This window comes from Onychomys torridus, chromosome 9 (genome assembly GCF_903995425.1).
Source record: "Onychomys torridus chromosome 9, mOncTor1.1, whole genome shotgun sequence".
In the NCBI taxonomy this organism is placed as follows: Eukaryota; Metazoa; Chordata; class Mammalia; order Rodentia; family Cricetidae; genus Onychomys; species Onychomys torridus.
Genome location: NC_050451.1, coordinates 101,838,535 through 101,862,077, shown reverse-complemented (window position 1 = coordinate 101,862,077; position 23,543 = coordinate 101,838,535).

Below are 23,543 nucleotides of genomic sequence, written 5' to 3'. Positions count from 1 at the left end.
TAGATCTGGTCAAAATGCTTGAAGGGAGGGGGCTGTTTTTAGCCCCTGAAAAGGTACAAAAGGACAAAATTATTAATTATTTAGGAGCAAAGGTTAATGAGAGATGTATCATCCCACAGCAGGTGGAATTGAGAAAAGATAATCTACGAACCCTAAATGATTTTCAAAAATTATTAGGAGATATAAATTGGATTAGATGTTATTTAAAGTTACCAAATTATGACTTAAAGCCTCTTTACAACATCTTAAATGGGGATTCTGCATTAGATTCTCCGAGACAATTAACTGAGGAGCCACGGAAGGCTTTACAAAAGGTGGAAGAGAGGTTACAGGGTGCCTTCTTACAGAGGTTACAAGAAGGTAAAGACATTATCCTGTGCATCCTTCCTACCTATTACCAGCCCACCAGGTTGTTATGGCAGGATGGGCCATTATTCTGGATCTATTCCAAGATTTCGCCAACTAAATCCATTGAACATTACCCTACTGCTGTGGCAAATCTTGCCATGATTGGAATCCAACAATGCCTACAGTATTTTGGGGTCACTCCAGTTACCATTATAGTGCCTTATACCAGTCGTCAAGTTCAAAAATTGTGTGCTACAATAGATGATTGGGCCATTTTACAATGTAGCTTTGCTGGATGCATGGATAACCATTACCCCAAACACCCACTATTAGGGTTCTTTAAGGAACACCCATTGGTATTCCCTAGGATAACGTCATCGCAGCCCATCCCTAATGCCCTAAATGTGTTTACAGATGGATCTAAGACTGGATGTGGCATATACATGATAGATACACAAGAGCCTGTACAACACCAATTTCAACCTGGCTCCCCTCAGATTGTAGAATTGAAGATAGTGATTGAAGCCTTTAAGGCTTGTCCTTTTCCTTTTAATTTGATATTAGACTCTGCCTACGTTATTAGTGCCCTCAAAATTTTGGAAGTAGCAGGGCCTGTTAAAAGCTCCAGTCCAGTCTGCATTTTGTTTCAACAACTACAACAATTGATTTGGCATAGGAAGTCCTGCTTTTATCCCCAACATATTAGAGCTCATACAGGCCTGCCAGGGCCTCTGAGCAAAAGTAATGATATAGTAGATCAATGGACTCGAAAGGAATGGATATTCACTAGCTCTGCCTTAGACAGAGCCAGAATCTTTCATGAAACATTTCACGTCAATGCAAAAACGTTACAACAAAAGTTTCAACTTTCTCGAGCTGATGCTCGACAAGTGAATCTAGATTGCCCTCAATGTGTAGTTTATCAACATCTGCCCAGTAGTGGGGTAAATCCCCAGGGTCTACTCCCGCTTAAGGTTTGGCAAATCGATGTGACACACATCTCTGATTTTGGACACATAAAATATGTGCATGTGTCTGTGGACACCTGCTCAGGCATCATGCACGCCACACCTTTGACTGGGGAAAAGGCACGCAATGTTATTGCCCATTGTTTGGAGGCCTGGGCGGCCTGGGGAAAACCTCATCAACTTAAGACTGACAATGGACCTGCTTACACGGGACAACAGTTTGCCTCCTTTTGTCATCAGATGGAGGTGCAACTTGTACATGGCTTGCCCTACAATCCCCAAGGTCAAGGCATTGTGGAACATGCTCACTGCACATTAAAAGAATGCCTGCAAAAACAAAAAGGGGGAATAGGCCATGGCCATACCCCAAAGGAAAGACTTTCTCTTGCTTTATTTATCATCAATTTTTTAAATTTGGATGCTCAGGGCTATTCCGCAGCGGATAGGCATCATGAGTCTCATGGTACAGCTAAAGGAATGGTAAAATGGAAAGATATGTTGACAGGGCTCTGGCACAGGCCCGATCCCGTGCTGATATGGGCACGAGGTTCTGTTTGTGTTTTCCCTCAGGATCAACAAGATCCAGTGTGGGTGCCCGAACACCTCACTAGAAGAGTCCAGTATGGGGAAATCCATGATGGTCAAAATGACGATCCTCCTGCTCTTCCTCGTGACAATGCAGCCAGGAATGCTGGAAAAAAGATGGGGGATACTGTCCATGTTCCTGAGACCGATGCCAGTTAGACAACCTGATGGAACAGCTGAGGGTGGCTATTGTCACGGTGAACTCAACCCGGGTGGATGCTGGACTGGCAAAAGGATTATCTACATGGATCTGTAATGCTATGAATCATCTCAAGGAGTGGGCGTGCTTGGGAGCCTTAGCAGATCTTTTGGTGCTGGTCTCCCTGGCTTGCCTGTGGTGCATCTGCAGAGTCAGGGTTTCTCAACAGCGTAATACAGCCATGATCATACAAGCCTTTACTGCCATAGAGGCAGGACAGTCCCCTCAGGCCTGGCTGGCCACCCTTAAAGATTATTGAAGTGTAGGATGCGAGGCTGGTGCACTGCACTTGGGGCACATGCCGTGATTAAGTCCCGAGAAGAGCATGTCTGATTGCATGTGGGTTGATACCCCACTTCCCACCTCTGCAAAAAAGGGTACCGGACAGGTCAAGTGTTCTCTGGGTGGATGACACCTGGACAAACACCAGTACATTGCCGTAAATTTTTTTCGCAGAGATCGGACCTCTACTCTTGCCTGCTTGTTTATAATAAAAAAGGGGGAACTGCAGAGAGCTGCGCACAGCCACACCCATAAGATGGTGCTGGCTTCCGCCCCCACCTTCCCGATGGTGAGTACTCTTGGGAGTAAACAACTCCATATTTGGCTTAGTTCTAGGATCTGGCTTGCTTCCCTGAACCTGGACCTATCTGCAATGCCCACGTGGCAGGCTGTGGTTGGCCACCCAGGGACTATTTAGGTCGTGGGTTGGCCTTCTCCAGGGTCAGAAGATTGTTCAAGGTTCCTGAGTAAACTGCTGAAAGAAGAGCTCGGTGTTGCGTCTTCCTTGCTGGTCGAGGCGGTCGTGACAGTAAATGGATGGAACTAGAAAAAAAAAAAATCATCCTGAGTGAAATAATCCAGACTGGGAGAAAGACAAACATGGTGTGTATTCACCTAAGTGGATATTATCTGTAAAGTATAACCATGCTACAATCCACAGACCCAGGGAGACTAGGCAACAAGGAGGGTTCATGGGGGGATGTCTGGATCTCCCTGGGAAGGAGAAATTAGAAGAAATTTTGTGAGTGGACTGAAAGCTGGTGGGAAAGAAAACACTAGTGATCAGGTTGGGTGGGGAGTTAGAGGGTGAAAGTAATAAAAGAGACTACTGGAAAGGAGGGGGGCCATTTTCGGGTCAGGTAAAAACCTGGTGAAAGGGAATCTCCCAGTAATCTACAAAGATGACCCTAGCTAAGATTTCTAGCAATAGCAGATACATAGCCTGAACTGGCCATCTCCTGTGACCAGATTGGTACCTAGCACAATTTTCATCAGAGGCTTCACCTAGCAATTGATGGAAACAGATGTAGACTCATAGCCAAAGATTAGGAAGAGTTTATGAAACTCTACAGAAGGGGAGAAAGGATTGTAGGAGCCACAGAGGTCACAGAATCAACTAACCTGGGCTCACAGAGGTTTCAGAGACTGAGCCAACAACCAGGGAGTGTGGTGATATTTTATTTATGCTCTAATAAATAAAACTTGCATGGAGATCAGAGGAAAAGCCAGCCACTATATCAAACAGAGATCAGGCAGTGGTAGCACATGCCTTTAATCCTATCTCTCAGGAGGCAAAGATTCATCTGTATCTCTATGAGTTCAAGGCCACACTGGGAACAGCCAGGCATGGCAGCACATGCCTTTATTCCTAGCACTAGTTAACCATAGGGATCTGGAGGTCTGGAAAGGAGGGGGGCCCATTTTGGGGTCAGGTCTAGGAAGTGATAGAGCTGGGTGGAAAGAGGAAGTAATGTAGCTGGGCAGAGAGAAGAAGTAAGAAGGCAGGACACAGAAAGGATTTAGCCATGGATATACTGGAAGTAGGTCTCTTTGGCAGAGCATCTTCAAGTTGTAAGAACGTGGCTGGCGTCTTTCTGCTTCTCTGATCTTTCAGTTTTTCACTCCAATATCTGGCTACGGGTTTTGTTTTGTTTTTTTAATAAGATCATTTAGCAATTCATCTTTCAAGAGAGCCTTCATGGGACTGACCTAGGCCCTCTGTATATATGTTATAGTAGTGTAGCTTGGTCCTCTTATGGGACTCCTAAAAGTGAGAAAAGGGCCTGTCTCTGATTTTTTTAATGAATTTTCAAGATAGGGTTCCTCTGTGTAGCTTTGGAGCCTGTCCTGGAACTCACTATATAGAACAGGCTGACCTAAAACTCATAAAGATCCACCTGGCTCTGCCTCCAAGTGCTGGGATTAAAGGCGTGTTCCACCACACCCAGACTTTCTCTGATTCTTTTACTGGCTTTTTGGACCCTACTCATACTGTGTCACCTTGCCCAGTCTTAATACATGGGGAAGTGCTTAATCTTACTGCAATTTGATATGTCATGTTTTGTTGATACTCATGGAAGACCACCCTTTCCTGAACAAATGAGGGGGGTGGATTGAAGGGTGAGAACAGAGGGGAGTGGGAGGAGGGACTGGAGGAGAGGAGGGAGGGAAAACTGAAGCTGGGATAAGTAAATAAATAAAATCTAGTTGCAGAAATTCTTGATTAGAAGGTTTCTGATTCTTTAAACGTAATGGAGATTATCTATTTCGAGATTTTTTGTTTTTTGATTTGTTTTGTTTTTAATGTGTATGTGTGTTTGGCTATGTGTATTCCTGTGTCCCATTTGAGTGCCTGATGCCCATAAGAGACAGAAGAAGGTGCAGAATCCTCTGGAACTGGAGTACAGCTGATTGTGAGTCACCATGTGTGTTGTGAGAATTGAACTTGGGTCTTCAGGAAGAGTAGCCTATTTGTAACCACTGAGACATCTCCACACACTATTGATATTTTTTTAAATGTCTATACTGAGCTTCTGGGCTGTAATTTGATTAACTGATTACATACTGTATAACTGTATAACATTTACTCTTTGGCATTAAGAGACTAGTTAGCATTTTGATAATGTGCAAGTAATGCCTGATATAATTTTCAGCAAATACATTTTTCATAAATTTTAGTGAGTGTTTGAAAATGTATGTCTCATTCTTTACACAACATGTGTGTGGAGGTCAGTTAAGAAGCAAGCCACACTCAAGGTACTGACCTGCAGAAATTATAAGGTTGTAAATACCTACTCTTTTTAATTAAAAAAATTAAATGTATTAATTTGGGGTGTGTGTGTTTGTATGTGTGTGTATGTGTGTTTATGTGTTGGAGGAATAGACACATATGTCCCATGGCACCTGTGTAGAAGTCAAAATTCAACTTTTGGGAGTCCTGAGGATCAAACTCAGGTCCCTAGATATGGTGGCAAAGGTCTTCAAGGCCTGTTATATCTTGTTGGCCCATAAATACCTACTCTTAAGCACCTCAAATTTTTGAATATATCTCTCATTATATGAGAAATAATACATATACACCAGTATATATAATTTTATATATTATATAATTAAATATATATAATTCTAAGCTAAAATTGAAAAGATAACATTGTGCAGTATATATTCTTCATAACAAGTTTCCACTAGACAGTTTTTTAATAAGTTAGCAAATTTTTTATCATATTACTCTCCAATAAGAAAAAATAAATCATGAGAAATAAGTGTGGAGAGATGGAATGAAGGTCTGCAGACTCAAGAGATGAATAACCTGGGAAGATATTTTGTTAGCTAATTGACACATTATTTATCATTACACTAAGAGATAATTAAGAAGAAAGTATAATTTCTTAATTTCTCTCAGTGAGGACAATTACAAAAGCCATTATCTTGCTAGGACTTTTACCAGGAGTTCCCTGCTCCTATACTCATTGTGATGATGTAACAAATGACACACAGCAATGGTGTGTTCTCTTTCTATCACTGTATGAATGAATGGGGGACACCAAAAACAGAGGGGTGAGTGCCCACTGAAGCAGGCCGTTACATCTCCTATGTGTCTGTCAAATGCCATGCGGGAAGAAATGTCCCCTAACCATGGTTTTCAAGACTGAATGAGAATTTAGAAGCATGTGTTTGTGAATACTAAAACTTCACATAATTAAAAATCATTTTCAAAACACTAATTAAAGTCATCTATTTGTGGTGTCTCATCCATTTTTATATCTGTCTTGCAGGACAGTGAATACCAAAGAAAATGACTTAAGGTAAGTAGACAACAGGGAAGATGTCACCCAGAAAAATATAATGAGATAACATTTCCCTGACGTCATTTTTGTAGGTACTATTCTGAAGAAGGCTTTGTGCCCAGGTGGCACAGTGACAAACCAGCAGGTTTGAGTCTTGATTCTGTTTTGAAAGCAGAACTTGCTAGTTTAGGTTGGAAGTAGCAAATAAAACCTAAATAAGAAAAGTCATTAGCACTTTTTAAAAAGTTACTTAATTTTGCAACAATCTGTTTGATATTTCTTCATCTACTATTATAGGATATTCTGGTTAATCATCAGTGGTACAAAGTAAGCACATATAGACTCAAGAGCACGCTCCGACTCTTCTTCACTCTAGATTTTAGTGTGGCAGGTGCTTGGGAAGAGTGACCCCAAAGCTAAAACAAAATCTACTAACTTGAACCAGGCAGTGGTGGTGCACGCCTTTAATCCCAGCACTCTGGAGGCAGAGGCAGGTGGATCTTTGTGAGTTCGAGGCCAGCCTGGTCTACAGTCAGTGCAAGATCCAGGAAAGGCACAAAGCTACACAGGGTGTCTCGAAAAAAAAAAAATCTACTAACTTGGTATCAGTTGCTGATATGGAAGGGAGGTGTTTATAAATGATGCCTGTGCTGCTGCCAAGGGGCCTGTCTGGAATCATGGTTCTACTACAGCCAGGGACAGTGTTGATATCCATGACCTGTGTTATCTGCACTGAAGATCATGCAGATATCTGTCCTCTGTACTGCCACTGAGGCCATGCTGATGTCAATGGGCCATGCTGCCACTAAGGGTTATGATACTGTCCCTGGTGCATGGTGTGGCATAGGCCTGTATTGATGATCTGTACTGCTACCAGACACCATTCTATGCTGAGGTACATGGCATGTACTGATGATGCAGACCATGTAGATGTCCATGATTTGTGCTGTGGCCAAAAACCATTTGACTGAAAACTCACAGTTGAGAATGAGGGACATAGAAGGCTTCTGTAACAACCTTTACCCTCCCTCCCAGCACCACCAAAGTACAGCCTAAACAGGAAACCATTAAAGAAAACTCAAAATTTGTGTGAGGATTCTAAAGTATAGTTCTCCATACTAAGGACTTCTGGTGGAAGTACAGGTAGGGAAGGGCACAGTTTTCTTATTTTAGGGGCTAGTTGGTTACTGGGAGTTTGTCCATGCTCCAGTGAGTATGTGGACAACACAAATTAGACTTGTGAGTTTTCTTCTTTTATTTGGGGGGGAGTCACAAAAGTTGGAGGTGAAACTGGGAGGACTAGGAAATGAGTGTGATTACGGTGTATGATATGAAATTCCCAAATAATCAACAAAATATTATATTAGAAAAAATGAGTGAAGGAGAAAAACTACTTATGTGTCTATGGGATTTGTGGTGGAGTTATTTGTAAATAAATTCACCCTAAAAGAGCTATCAAGTATTGATAGTGATCTCCTTCCAGATTATGTTTCCATTATCTCTGGAAACATATTTTGATACTCCTTAATCATTATTATGATAGTGTCATATTTGAACACACCAGAGTGTATTAAAGGTATGGAATTTTAAATTTGATGAAAATGTTGATTTGGTTTGAAACATTTGTGATATAACTCCTCTGTCCTATGGGAAAATTTGATGTTATCTCTAAGCAGATTATGCATCAGCTTGATTGTTTGTGACGTGTAAAGCAAGCTTGTATTTGTTGATTATTATCATCTGGTGCTATTTTAAGACCTTGATATGTATTTCAAAGCATCACCCTAGCAAAACAGATTTATATTTCAGCCATTGGATCCTATTCAGACACACATTTCATATGTGCAATGAAAACTCCCTGGAATCTACAAAAGTGACTCTAGGGAAGACTTCTAGTGATGAAGGATATAGAGCCCTGAAAATAAACATCTGGAAATGTTTCTCCTGTTGAAGAGACAGAGAAATTACCTAGTTTGGTATCATGCAAGTAGACAAGGTTTTAAGTATTAGATGTCTAGATGAATTTTGATTTAGTATGAAGTAGAAGAATAGTAATTAAACATGAAATTTTATTTAGAAAATATGAAGAGTCCACTAATCATGTCTAACTTAGTATAAACTGAGTTATTTTAGAGCAAATATTGAGAGGTGTACATGTCATTAGTACGGCAAGTACTTTCTCAAACATATTCCATATGTCTTAAGGGCACCAGCACTTATTTTTATTAAAAGGTATCCCACTGCACAAGTACAAACTGAAAAGCTTCAGCTCCTTGGGGTTTTTTACCTTTATGCACTGCCATATTTATTTATTTGGAATCAATTATTAGAATTGATTTGTTAGAATCAATTATCTTACTCTAAAATATATTTTAATAATGTATAAATCTAGAAAGCATGTTTAGAGAATTATCACTTGAGACACTGGACATGCTAACAGAACATTGGATGGCAATAGCATTTGTACTTAGCTCATATTTAATATATTATTTATTTCTTTGTAGCGTGTCTGACTAGTTTAAATGAGTTTTATTCATAAATATTATCCTTTGTGATGTTATTGTGAATGTCTTCAACTTATAATCTTATTTTTATCATTTGTTAATGGAATATTAAAGTATATTTAAAGCTTACACATTAATATTTTATTAAGTATACTTCAGAAGTTGTTAATGATTGTAATGGGCTTTTGAAAATATAGCTATTTCAGCTCTAGTTTTCTCTCGTTTTTCATTTTATTTCCTCTTGTATTACTGAATTCAATATAAGTAAAATTGGGAGAGGAGTGACTGAAATTGGGGGACATTTCTGGAATGACCTGAAAACCTAGTGCAACGAAAACTCCCTGGAATCTACAAAGGTGACTCTACGGAAGACTTCTAGTGATGAAGGATACAGAGCCCTGAACCTGTACATAGGCAAGACTTCCAGTGGTGAGACTGAAATATTAATCCAGCCACAAAACTGGCCATTCACAATATGTCCTGTCTTCAAAATGTACTGAGGCAGTGGTGGCACAGAACTTGTGGAAATGGCCAACCAATGACTGGTCCAACTTGAGGTTCACACCTTGAGAGGGATCCCATGCCTGGCACTTCCCAAATGCCCAGGAACCAGAGGCTGGATAGCCTAGAGACCAGCCAAACATGACTTGCAAAACAAAACAGAACAAAAACAAAAAGTCAATGAAATGATTCCTAATGATAATCTGCTATACTCATAGACCAGAGCCTAGCCCAATTATCATCAGAAAGATATCATCCAGCAACTTGTGGATGGGACCCACAGCTAAACATTAGTTGGAGCTCTGGGAACCCCAGAAGAAAGGGAGAGAAAGGATTTTAAGAGACAGAGAACTCCAGGACACCACAAAAAACAGGACCCACAGGATTAATTAACAGAGCTCATAGGGGCTCACAAAGATTAGATTGAAAAATAAGGGAGTTTGTATGGGTGTAACCTCGGTCCTCTACATATATGTTATGGTTGTGTAGCATGGTGTTCTTGTGGGACTCCTAACAGTGAGAGTGGGGGGTATCCGACTCTTTTGTATACTTAGACCCTTTTCTTTCTATTGTGTTTCCTCATCAAGATATGAAGGTTTGTGCCTAATCTTACTTGTTATGCTGTGTTTGATTGAAATTTCTGGGAAGCCTGCTCTTTTCTGAAGGGAAACAGAGTATAGGTGGATCTGGTGGAGAGGGGAGATGGGGAAGAGGAGAGGAGGGAGTTGAAACTACGATCAGGATGAAATATATCAGATAATACTAAATAAATAAATAAATACATAAGAATAAAAATTAATTAAAACATAAAAATAATTGAAAAAATAAGAAAAAAAGAAATTATAAGTGTGGTGATATTGTGTTCTCCAATATGTTGTGCACCTTAATAAACTTATCTGGGGTCAGAGAACAGAACATCCATTAGATAGACACAGAAACCAGACATGGTGACACACACCTTTAATCCCAGGGCTTGGGATCTCATGGCTTGCTTGGAAAAGACACATGCCTTTAATCCCAGGAAGTGATGGCAGGAAGCAGAAAGGTATATAAGGTGTGAGGACCAGGAACTAGATTTTAGGCTTTTAGCAGCAGTTCAGCTAAGATCCATTCAAATGAGGACTCAGAGGCTTCCAGTTTGAGGAAAAAGGATCAGCTGAGGAATTGGCAAGGTGAGGTAAGCTGTGGATTGTTCGGCTTCTCTGACTTTTCAGAATACACAGTACCTGGCTCCTGAGTTTTTTATTAATAAGATGCTTTAAGATTCGTGTTACAATTAAGAGTGAACATTGTTATATCCTTTCTATTCTTTGGTAAAAAGCATTCTGTATTTCACAATTTAGTGAGCTGAATAGTGACAGATTTTTGGTAATTAGAAATAAAATTCTAAGATACCCTACATTCCTAGCCCACATGTAAATGTGCCTTCTTCTACATATTTTATGAAGTAATCACCTGTTTTAGTCTTAGTTATGTGATTTAATCTTAGTTTTATCATTAGTTTCTTTTAATTTTAATATATTATTGACTTATTGAAGTGATTATATTTTTTAAATTTTTCTCCCAATGCAGTATAATAAAAATTATGTATCATTGCATTATTGAGATAAACTTTGATTTCTTAGGAGGCCTCTGTTATTTTTATTTTATGTAGCTATATTCATTTTTCATCATCATGCTTGGGAAACTGAAGTCAGTAATTGTGAATGAGACTGACCTCTGTTTTTTTTTTTTCCCCTAATACTCTTCTCAGATTTAGAACCAATTATTTGCTGGCTAAGTGAAATTCACCAAGAAAGAGATGTAGATAGCTTCTATTATGTACCGATGCACAATATTTGGATTATATATGAAAATAGAACTTTGACTCACAACTGGCAACAATCTGACTAAGAATTCATCCCTTCATCTACTAGCAAAACATAGAAAGTCATCCTGAAAAAAGGCAGAATTTTAGGAAAGCAAATTGTGTTCTCTATGGATGGTCTAGGTAGCTAAACAACACTCTATGTTATACTCATCCTTATGATCACTACTTAATTAAAAAACACGGAGTTCCCCAATGTTGGTCCCTATTTTAACTTTGGATGAAGCACCATCAGCCAATACCAGACAATTATCTCAGCTGACCTCTCAATACTCAAGCACCTGTTTCTGCTCCATGCCAATGATCCCCGATCACATCACCTATGATACAGACACTTTCTGAAACCAAGGCTTCCATATATATCTGTTGCCATTATATTTCTCTCAAAATATACCTGAACATGGCTAAATCTGTTGATCCAGAATAATGACTTGTTCTATTAATGTTAAGAAATCTCTCTCTCTCTCTCTCTGTGTGTGTGTGTGTGTGTGTGTGTGTGTGTGTGTGTGATTTTTCTAGATTTCTAGCTACAACTTAAATTAGACAAATGTATTTTGCATAAAAATATGCAGCATGCCTTTTAGAATTCTTATCTGATAATCTGGCTAATAAGATTCAGGATTTTGGGTTGAATTCTTATGTGTGACATCAATTTCTTTCAACATGTTTTCTGTTTGTACAAATATGCTATATATTATTTCTAGATTTATTTAGTCTTGATCATTATCATTTATGATGTCATAATCAGGGATTGAAATACAACTCAACTTTAACAACAGAATAAGCTAAATAGGAGAAGAGAAAATAGTCAAAATATAACAGAGTAAGTATAATACTAAAACTTTTCAATGTTCTTATTTTACTAGGATTTGAAATACTTATATTTCATATACATAAAACTATACCCAGTGATCATATTTTAAATCCCTAGTCATTAACAATACATTCTCTTTTATGAATCACTCTAAACCATTTTTAACAGGTAGAAAGACTTTATTTTTATGCTAAAGAAAATTTCTAGGAATTCCTTGGAAAGCTTGCAAATAAGAATTCCCAGATTTTCTATCCCCTTCCATTAGATTTTTTGATTCATTGGGTCTCTTTTTCCTTGATTCTAAAATTAATAATTCTGAAAATTCAGTCTTCCAAATCTCTAAATCACTTTTGAATAATTTTCCAAGATATGTTTACATTAGCAACTGTAGGTTGCCCCACAAACACATAAAGTACACAACTATCACCCACACACAGAGGACCTAGATCATTCCCATGCAGGCTCCCTAGCTGTTGGTCTAGAGTCTATGAGCTCCCACAAGTTCAGGTCAGATATCTAAGTGGGTTACCCCATCATGAACTGATGCCCATGGCTCATAAAATCCTGCCTCACAAATTCTAATTGGTCTTAATAAAAACCTGGAGACAGATATTGGGGTAAGTGTTCAAAGATCAGAGAAGTAAAGGAGCCAATTCTGAGACCAAAAGATCTGAGTTTCTATCTTTTCCCTGCCTCATCACTTCCTCTGTCTGCCCAGCCATATCACTTCCTATTACCTTCTCCCAAGTGCTGGAATTAAAGATGTATGTCACCACTGCCTGGTCTCCATGGTTAACTAGTGACTGGCTCTGCCCTCTGGTCTCCAAGCAAGCTTTATTTGTTAGAGCAGAAACAAAATATTTCCTCTTTTTGTCTAAAATATGGAAAAAGGGTTATAACTAATATAAGAAAAACTATATAAATAAGTACAATAGCTATATATAACATATGCAGGCAATAAATACATCAAAAGTTTCAAGTCCATAACAACTGAAAAATTCAGAGAAAATACTCCATATTTATCCTATCTTGGTGAGTCCAAAAGGTTGTACCTATTTCATTTTCTATTCTAATGAGTATTACCAAAATTATCTTTTAATGTCTCTCAAACTTATATATTTTACATCTCTTTAGTGGATTTTTTTCTGAATCTGATAACAAGGAAAGCTATAACTATAAAGTCTTCAACTCTATCAAAGACCAGATAAGGAAATAATATCACCTGAGTAAGCAGGAAGTGCAAGTAAGTGACTTCCAAAAAAAATGTGAAAAATGACAGAAACAGCTGGCTGTCTGGACTGTCACACAAGGTATCTCTGTAACTTTGTAGCATCCTTCCTTAGCCTACAGGCTTAGAATATCTAACAGACTTATCTGGGAGGCAGGATTTTCTGAAGGGCAGTCCTACCTTGTCTTGCAAAGTTTAGCAGTCCTTTCTTTTGTGTCCTGCTTGTCCATTTGGACAGCATATTGTCAGCAGTCAAGGTAAGAGCATTTTCTTGACAAGTCACTTACTTTTACCACAAAGAAAGTAAACTCCATATGGAGTTTCTTCAATGCTCATCATCTTCCCTAAAGTAGATTAGTGCTGCCAGGCACAGACATGTCTCATTGTCATAAAAAAAAAAGAACACATGTTGTTGAAACATCTTAAATCACATATTCTTTAGATCTCTGAAATTTGAAGACCACCTGTCTACTTAAAATATACCTGTTTAACCTTGAAAACATACCTAATATGACTACAAGTTTAGTTGTAATAGGTGATTACTAACCTACATTTCTTTATTATCCTAAATATTTTGTAATAATAACTTTTAAAGACTAGCAATTTGCATTACATTGTCAAATGAGATATATAGGTACAGTACCTTGAACAAGATTAGAAATGCATTTACAGTATGCCCTAACAAAAATAATCTCAACTTTGTATCAATATACAAAGACTCATACCAATGTAAAATATTTAAGACCATTAGTTGCTTTTTTTGGTTTAAAAGTAGATTCAATAATCTACCCTTATCCTATCATATCTATATCCCTATTTTTTTTTCAAAACAAGAAGCCTAAATCTAATCTCCTTTGTTTAGCTTAAAAAAACATTACCAATAACAACTTCTAACCAAACCCATAAACAATGATATGTAGATGTAACCGGCTTGTTAAATAAGAAACACAGAACCAACTGCAGAGTTAAAAACCAAGAGGTCAGAACAAGAGCGGAAAACCTTACCCTTCACTGCTTCTGCTGTTCTTCCTCTCCACAAGAGACCTACTTCTGTGCATCCTGTCTATTTAAAGACTTTCTGTTCTGTTTTCTCATTGGTTGTAAACCCAGCCACATGACCTCCTTGTCACTGCCTGTTTTTACAGACCTCCAGGTCTTTTATGTTTGCTATTGAGATTAAAGGCATGTGTCTGCCACGCTGGCTGTGTCCTTGAACACACAGAGATCTACCTAGCTCTGCCTCTCAAGTGCTGGGATTAAAGGCGTGCACCACTACCACTCAGTTTCTGCTCTGGCTTGCTCTGAAGCTCAAGGCAACTTTATTAACATATAAATAAAATCACATTTCAATACAAATAAAATATCACTATAATGATAAATATCCATAACTCATTGAGTAACCAAAAATTACCCACCCCACCTCTTGGGAATGTGGACATTGTGTTCTTAAGTTTACTTCTTGCTCTCTAGGTATGATGGCATCTTTATGGGATCCTGAAAAAAAAAATTGGGGTTGTCAATTCCTAGAAGTAGCTGTATCATTCATTGTCCAGTCTATTCATAATGGAAAAGTGCAGGGCTTTTCTCAAGTCCTGGCTAGAGAAGTCTGTGAAGCTGGACCATCTCAAATAGCCACCTCAAAATTGTCCTGAGCACTTTGTAGCCCAAAAATGATCTTTGGGTGTTGATTGTCTAATCAGTGGCATTATCATAGACCATGTGGAATCATCATTGTGGGGTCCCATAATCCTTTTGGAGACTTCAAAAGTCATTGTTACATGTGGTCATAGTTGATTGCAAAAAACTTAAACATTTTAAATGTCATATGCAGCACATCTCAAAGAGGTTAAAGGATCAATATTTTTTATGTACATCCAGAGTACAAAAAACTTATTTCCTAGTTACTTGATAGACTCAAACCTGAAATCATATACAGGAAGATAGACTAAGCCTTTTTTGTGGAATTATTTAGTACTCTGTATGACCATTAAAATCATGGCAAAATAGTTTTATATATATATATATATATACATATATATATACATATATATATATATATATCTTATAAATTTTGAAGTAATATTTATACCTTAAGAAAAGTATTAAAGAGTCAAAATAAAACCAAAGCATTATGAGATTAGTGGCAATACAATTTTGTTTTTCTTCTGTCCCATATCAGGTGGCTCTTCTGACATGATAAAGAGATTTTGAATTTTTCTTTAACAAGCATGCTTGGGTTTAGAGAAGGAAAGAGCCACACATATCATTTCCAATGACTGACATACAAAATATTAGCACAAGGTAGGGCTTTTTAACAGTCCCTGAGAGAGAATCTTCCATTGATGCCTCTTAACATGCTGAGAATTATTATAAGTAGGCACTATGAAGGAAAATTTTTCTCTGTCTTTTTCTTGTAAAAGTATAGTGAAGAAACAGTTTTTTTAATTGATAACTGTAAAAGGCCATCCTTTAGGTAACAGAGAAGGCAAAGGAATTCCAGACTGTAGAGATGCCTATTGGCTGAATCACCTCATTAACAGCTCTTAGATCAGTTACCAGTCTCCATTTTCCAGATTTCTTTTTCATATCAAATACAGAAGAATCCCAAGGGTTGGTTGATTCTTCAATATACTGAGCATTTAGCTGCTCCTGTACCAGCAGTTATAAGGCTTCCAGTTTCTCTGACATTAAAGGCCATTGCTGAACCCATACATGTTTGTCCATCAACCATTTTAACAGTAGGCTGTTGATGGCTTTGAAATTTCAGCAGCTGTTATGCCTTGTTCTTGTACAATCTAAATGTTTCATGACTATTCTTTAAAATATCTTCTAATATCTTTCCCAGAAACATACATTAATTTATGGTTTGTTTCAAAGAATGGAGGAATGTGAATCTGGGTATTCCATTGCTGTAGCAAATCATGTCCCCATAAATTCATTGCTATGTTGACCACACATGGCTTTAATTTTCCTCTCTATCCTTCTGGCTCTATACATTCAAACCATCTTGCATGCTCTTTTACCTCACATAACATTCCAATCCCTAAAAGCTGAACATTTACCTCCTGAAGAGACCAATTGGGATGCCAAGATTCTGGTGCAATTATTGTTACATCCACACTTGTGTCTTCAAGACCTTCAGTGACGGTGTCATGTATTCATATTTTTAATTTTGGTCTTTGCTTATTTATAGAAGTTTGCCAAAATATATTTGCTTTATGATTTCTCCTGAATTTTTTGTTTTCTCTTCTGCAGCTGTTCCATAATCCAGAGCAGTATGATTTCTTACAATACACATTAGGTTCTTTAATTACTCTGGGAAAAAGGTTCCTCTATGATGACAGGAAAGGACTGAACTGAATTTGACATGGGGGCTTGTGGGAGGCCACCTAAGCTATTTCCATATAACACAGAGTTACTTTGACTGTTCCTTGTTGATCTATACTTATTAGCCCAGTGCCTGCCTTTGTCATACCTTCTGCATATTTCAGAAGGGAGAGGTGTTCTGTTGAGATTATTCTTAGAAAAAACATTGATTCTAGGAAAGTCCTGTCTATAATCCCTTTTGAGGTGACCTTGTTTGTCACAATTGAAACACTTGCCATTTCATTTTTTCTTCAAACCTCTGGAAATCACTTCTCCTATCCAAGTATCATCATGATTATGAGATTCAATATTCACTGTATCTCAGATCCATTCCTCTATGGGTGCAGATCTTGGTCTTGACAGCCTAATTACCATTTTTGCATTGTGCATAATCATTTTCAAGAGACAGAGATACAATTATTATTTGTATAGTTTCTGAATTTGGTATCATTCTTTTTACTACTGAAGTCAATCTTTGTAAGAAATCAAGTGAAGGTTTCTTTTGGGCTTTGTATAACTTTAGTAAATGACTCAGTTTTCTTTCCTACTTCTTCAATTCTATCCCAAGCATTCAAAGCTTCTGTGCAGCATAAAGTCAGGGTGTGGTCATCATATAGAGATTGCCTTCCTACATTAGCATAATCTCTATCTCCAAGAAGTTGGTCTTGGGAGATTGTTATACCCCTATCCCTGCTTAGTTGTTCAATTTTCTTAGCCTCATTTTCCACTAGATCTTCCACTGTAATTGAGGACTGGGCTCCAAGATTGCTGTAATGATGTCTCTCCAGTCTTGAGGATAATTCTATTAAAAGTTGACCATGAGTTACAATCTGCTTCACAAATGTGAATGCATGCCATATGAGAGTATCACATTATTGAGTCTCCTTAAATCTAACATTCCCACAGGTGTCTATTCAGCTCTTATACAGCCTTGGGGATAGCTATCATGTGTCAGTTCCCATAAGGTTATAGGATAGATTAAACTTGGTTGTTTGAAAAGCTTAGGCTATTCTTCTTTAACCTTATAATATAACACTGAGATTGGTTTGCCTTTAAATTCTTCTGTCTGGGTCTATTTTAATAAATTTTTTCTAAAACTTGTATCTTGGCACTCATCCAACATTTTTAGTAATAAGAGATCCACAACCAGGTCCCAGGTGGAGCTCCAGGAGTCTAATTGATGAGAGAGCATAAAACCAAGTATGTATTGATGACATTCAAGTAGATTTAAAACTGAGTAGCAAAGGGATTAATGAGGAGAAGTTTGTGTGATAGAAGTGAAAATAGTCTATCTTATGCTTGCATGAAAATTGCCTTCTATATTCTTAGATTTAAAAATAATAAAACAGCAGCAACAAATATCATCATCAACAACAAAAACACCCAGCAAACCTCAAGATGGGAAATAATTCTAAGCTTCACTTGGGAAGGTAAAACTATCATGCTACTCTATAGTAAGTATTTACCACAGGATACTATTTTTCTGTTATCACTTTACATTTTAAATAACAAAGTAATATAGGGTGAGATGTTTTAGCAGGAAAGGGCACTTTTCTGCAAAGATTATGTTCTGCCTATGATCTCCAGAAATACAGAAAGAGAAAATGGAATTCCAAAAGTTATCCTCTAACTTTCATGTTTTCTCAATGACACTTAAAAGCATGAACTCACAGACTAAAAAAGATTAATGTTTTAAAAGAAAATGCTAACATTGCCCGGCAGTGGGGGTGCATGCCTTTAATCCCAGCACTCAGGAGGCAGAGGAAGGCAGATCTCTGTGAGTTTGAGGCCAGCCTGGTCTACAGAGCAAGAAAGGCACAAAGCTACACAAAGAAACCCTGTCTCGAAAAAACAAAACAAAAACAAAAAAGGGAAATGCTAACACTGCTATATATTGAAGTCTTTGTTGACCACAAGGAGCTTTTGTATTATTTTACTCTATTACTTTCCAAAGTCCATCTTAGCTTGAACAAGTTTTAGCTACCATTACATTGTAGCATCAAAAAATAATTTTGGAAGGCTGGAGAGAGGGTTTCCTAGTTAAGAGAAGATGCTGTTTAGTAGTGAATACTAGGTTGAGATTGAGGCACCCACATAACAAGCTGAGTGCCTGCACACCCCTCTGATTCCATTTCTTGGAGATATGAACCCCTTTGCTGGTATCATCATGGAATTTCCCAAATCTGGGCATCTAAGTGCACATGCTCTCACAGAGCCATATGAGAAAAAGAGGTAGGTGGGGTTAGACAAGTTGAAGGAAGAAGAAAAAGAAAATATAGTTTGCAAAAAAGTAATTCTATGTCTTCTCCTTACAGGCCCATATGGGTCTTTGCTGCATAGGTATCTTTATTTCTTTTTAACTCTGAAAGAAATATTTATTTGTTCCAACTTTGTTTTATAGTCAAGGGAACCATAGCTCCCAACAGTGTGGAGTGACAAGAGAGGATCACATTGCAATGTGTAAAGTCACACATTTTCCAGCAAGGTGGATGCCAAGGAACAAAAGTTAGATGCACAGATTTTATCAGGACCTGAGCACTGTGAAATGTCTCAGAATTAGAGAAATATTTCTAAGAGGAGAAAAACTAAATTTACTGATGAAACCCCCTCCCCAAAAAAAAAAAACTACTGAAAATTGAAATTTAAATAGTTAACAACTGACAATATAGGGATTAAATTAAATCACAAACAATTTGAAAGTTATGTTTTTTGAACTCCTATTTTTGAACAGGAGGTTTCTGTCTACTATAGTCAGGCATACACACACACATACACACACAATATGTATATATTCATGTACACTTTATTTTTCTTTAAACTGGAGCCATGTAACAAGTGTGATTCATGACTACTTATTCAATTAATTTATCAGATAATTTTTTTTTATTTTTCTCAGAAATGGATCTATTCATCTTTGGAAATGTTCCAACTTACTTTACAACATGAATATAATATAATACATATAACCTTCCTTGAGTACTAGGTGTATTTCCTGTTTTTATGAACATCAACTAGAGTGTCTGATGCAGAGGAATTGATCCTTTTATTTGAGTAATAAATGGGATATCTAGTCAAAAGAAGTATGTAAAAATCTGAATATTGCTTTCTACCATATTATAAAGAAATATCTACTTCAATTACTTCTCATTGTCAAAAAGTGTCCTTGCCATGATATCTAAGTTAGGGTATGTGTGTGAATAGTTTCAATTAGTCCAAGTAAATCAACCTTAATCTTTTTTTTTTCTTTGTTTGTTTATTGAGATAGAGTCCTCTATATAATGCTAGCTGCACCACAACCCATTGCATAATCCAAGCTCACCATGGATTTACAGAGATCCTCCTGCCTCTGGCTTTCTGAGTTCTTAGGCTCAATGCTTCCACCACCATGCTCAGATGTTGCTCATTTTCTGACGGTTTCTTTCCTTATTCCTTTTAATGTTTGATTTTTAAAATTAAGATTACCAATAATATACTAGGTAAAAAATCACATACTAACATATTTTCAAACCTACTGGATATTCCTCAGTGGATTGTGCTGGTTACACACCTTCTAATGTCTATATCCTCAAGAGACAAACAAGTTCTAGGGAAAGTAGCTAGTAATAAATTAAATAGAACCTTATCAGCTCAAGAGTTTGCTATAGATCTTGTAAAATGTATTTAAAAGGAATACATAAATACGTATTCTTATGTTTACACTCAGTGATGTCCATGATGGGATATGGAATAGTTTGCTAAAACTACCTTCACAGATTATTCACAATTGTCTTATAATCATTTTGACAATTTCACATGAGTAGTGTACTTGTATCACTGACATCCCACTCTCTGCTTCCTCTAAATCCTTCATATTTTCTCATTTGTTCCCTCAGTTTCATGACCTTTTCTCTTTTTTAATTACTATGTGTGTGTGTGTGTGTGTGTGTGTGTGTGTGTGTGTGTGTGTGTGTGTGTGTGTGTGTGTGTGTGTGTGTTTGTAAATAGAACCTGCTGATTTTATTTAGTATTACTCAAATACATGTGTATTTTGGGATGACCACTAAGGAATGGATAGTGTACCAGTACACGTGGTCTTGGAGAACAATGATTCTACTTCTCTTAGCAGCCATTACTTGCCTGTAGCTCTTTTTGTACGATTGGGGCCTTTGGGGATTATCTCCATCCAAATACAGATGTGAACTGGAGTGGCCATTGTGCAGGTCTCCTTTAGGCAACCGTATTGTTAGGATTTCACAGATGCAGCCAAGCTCTCATACATAGCAGATGTCCTTCTCTTACGATTCTTGCGATCTTTCCATCTCAACTTCAGTGATTTTTTTTCCCTCTGCCATAGGTATAGGAGCTGCGTTGTACATGTATTTAATGGGCCTAGATAATACACAATCCCTGACTCTCTGGATTTCAGCAAGTTGTAAATTTATGTGATGGTCTCCAAATCCTACAGGAAGAATCTTTGATTTTGTTTTGGTTTGGTTTTGCTTTTTTCCAAGATAGGGTTTCTCTATATAGCTTTGGTGTCCTGTATCTTGCTTTGCAGATAAGGCTATTGGTGGAGGTATTAAGGCAGTTCCATGTAGTTAAAAGGGCGATTTATTTTGTAGGGTAATTACAAGCAAAGGGATAGGTTACCACCTTGTAGGCATGACAGTTACTAGAGGCCTCATTGGGGGTAGTACTTCCAGGTCAAAGCTGGAACAGCTACCTACTATACCAGGCTGGCCTCAAACTCACAGAGATTCACCTGGCTTTGACTCCTGAGTGCTGGGATTAAAGACATGTGCCACCAATGCCCGGCCTAGTTTTTTTTGAGGCAGGCAGATCTCTGTGAGTTTGAGGCCAGCCTGTGCTAAACAGTAAATTCTAGGAAAGGTTCCAAAGCTACACAGAGAAACCCTGTCTAAAAACCAAGGAAGAAAAAGAAGATTTTTTGATGAGAGGTGAGAGCTATACTTACCTATGAATATAAGAATAGGTATTTAGAACATAATGGGAATTATACTGGTTTTACAATGTCACAGTAGTGGGTTGTCCTCTAGAGTCCATGACTTCACCAAACATAGGTACTTGGCTAGGTTTATAGTATCCAGCATAAATTCCTTCTTTTGGAGCCAGTTAAGCCCAACTAGGTATTGTTAGCTCTAAGATATAAATGGCATTATTCTTTTATGTCTAAATAATCATTTTTAAACACTATTTCAGGGATGGGCTTGAGACCTCTTTGTAGGAGGAAAAGAGGTATTTTCAAAGAACACAATGTGTAATCTTGTTACTTCATTTTATTTTCTTGCTAAGATGTTTGAGGACCATTTACAATAATTCCAGGTAATAGCCCAGAGAAACAATAGAATAGTCTCAGGAGGAAACTGAAGTGTCCTTTGATCTCAGAAAATACTATGCTTTGAGTTTATAAGAAATGAATCTGCTGTCATGTTGTAAATGATGAAGTGTTCCTAAGTAAGGTAGGAAATAAAACAAAATTCTCATTACTATTCAAATCAAAGCTTCAGATGTGGGTCACAACTTAATTTCCACAAGGGCTGGTGACATTCTCTATGTTGTATCCGATGTCATTGTATTCTCTTTTCACCTCCAGCTTTTATGTAAAACATTGTGACTAGCTTTGAAATACTAGGGGTTTATACTAGAAACTACCTTGTGAATGCTCATAATTTCTGAACAAAATTTGTTGATGATTTCAGAGAGAAGCAAGCTAAACCTGTAGGGAGGCCTATGAAACAGGAAAAAAACAAAAAACAAAAAACAAAAAAAACAAACCCAAACCCTGCATGGTATATCTAAGAACTGAATCACTAATTTCTAATATAATAAACAGGTGAAGTACAATTTATTCTTTCTTACCTTATTTTCAATAAAAAACATATTAAACACAAGCAATATCATGGTGAACTACTTTCTGAGGAAATACCCAGCACAGAATTTTTTTTTCTTAATTAATTATTTTTCCCAGCCCATTACATTTCTTCACCTCAAAGCTGTGAAGTCAACATGCTGGAAGTCAACTCAAGGGAAAGCTAATTTTTTTCCCACCATTTTCTCTTCTCTCTTTTCTTTGACCTGATTGTCTTTTCATCTTTATAACTATTTCTTGCTCTTTCTCAGTCATAGGACAACAACCTTGCATGTATACAGAGATGAGGATTTTTTAATGCCTAAAAGCCAAGCCTTATGTAATAAATGTGAATAAAATTAAAAGATGTGGTTGTTTATTTGAGCTAGAATTTCATTTAGATCAGGGTGAACTCAAACTCAGTTAATTTAGACATGGTCTTAAATTCCTGATCCTCCTGCCTCCATTTTCAAGCATTGGGAATGCAGGTATGCACCATCACACTGTTTATACAACAATAAGGTCAAATTTGGGGATTCTTCATGCTAGGCAACCATTCTACCCACTGAGCCATATACCAGCCCCAAAACAATGCTTTTAAACAGTAACAGAAATCAGCACTCCAATGTTGTGTCTAAACTAAATGAAAAGGGAAAATATGAATATAAAGAGTATCAAGCATATGTTAAAAAAGAAGGAAGGAAAAGAAAATCTGTAAAAAATAAATTCACAGTATCACTGCAATGTGAAAGATATAGAAAAACATAGTTCAGGAGAGGTGTCTGTGAAGGGCACTATACAGGGAAAATGATAATGGGGTGGGTTGCAGAAATGGAAATATCTAAGTTCTTATAGGGAACTTTCTTGAGTTGCATTGGAGTCATGCAAGAAGAGTTTTACACCAGGCTGGTGGTGCACACCTTTAATTCCAGCACTCTGGAGGCAGAGTCAGGAGGATTTCTGTGAGTTCGAGGCCAGCTTGGTCTACAGAGTGAGATCCAGGACAGGTACCAAAACTACACAGATAAACCCTGTCTCAGAAAACAAACAAACAAAAACAAAAACAAAACAACAACAAAAACATTGTCTTCCTATGTTGGTTCTTACCAGAACGAACTTGTGTTCTAGGGGGGAGGGGTCTACTTGACCTTCATTGTTGTTTTTTGATCACAAGATCCTGGTTAAATTTAATCTTTGTAACTGTATATGAACACTAATTATGTTTTCAATTTTTGGCAGTTTCGT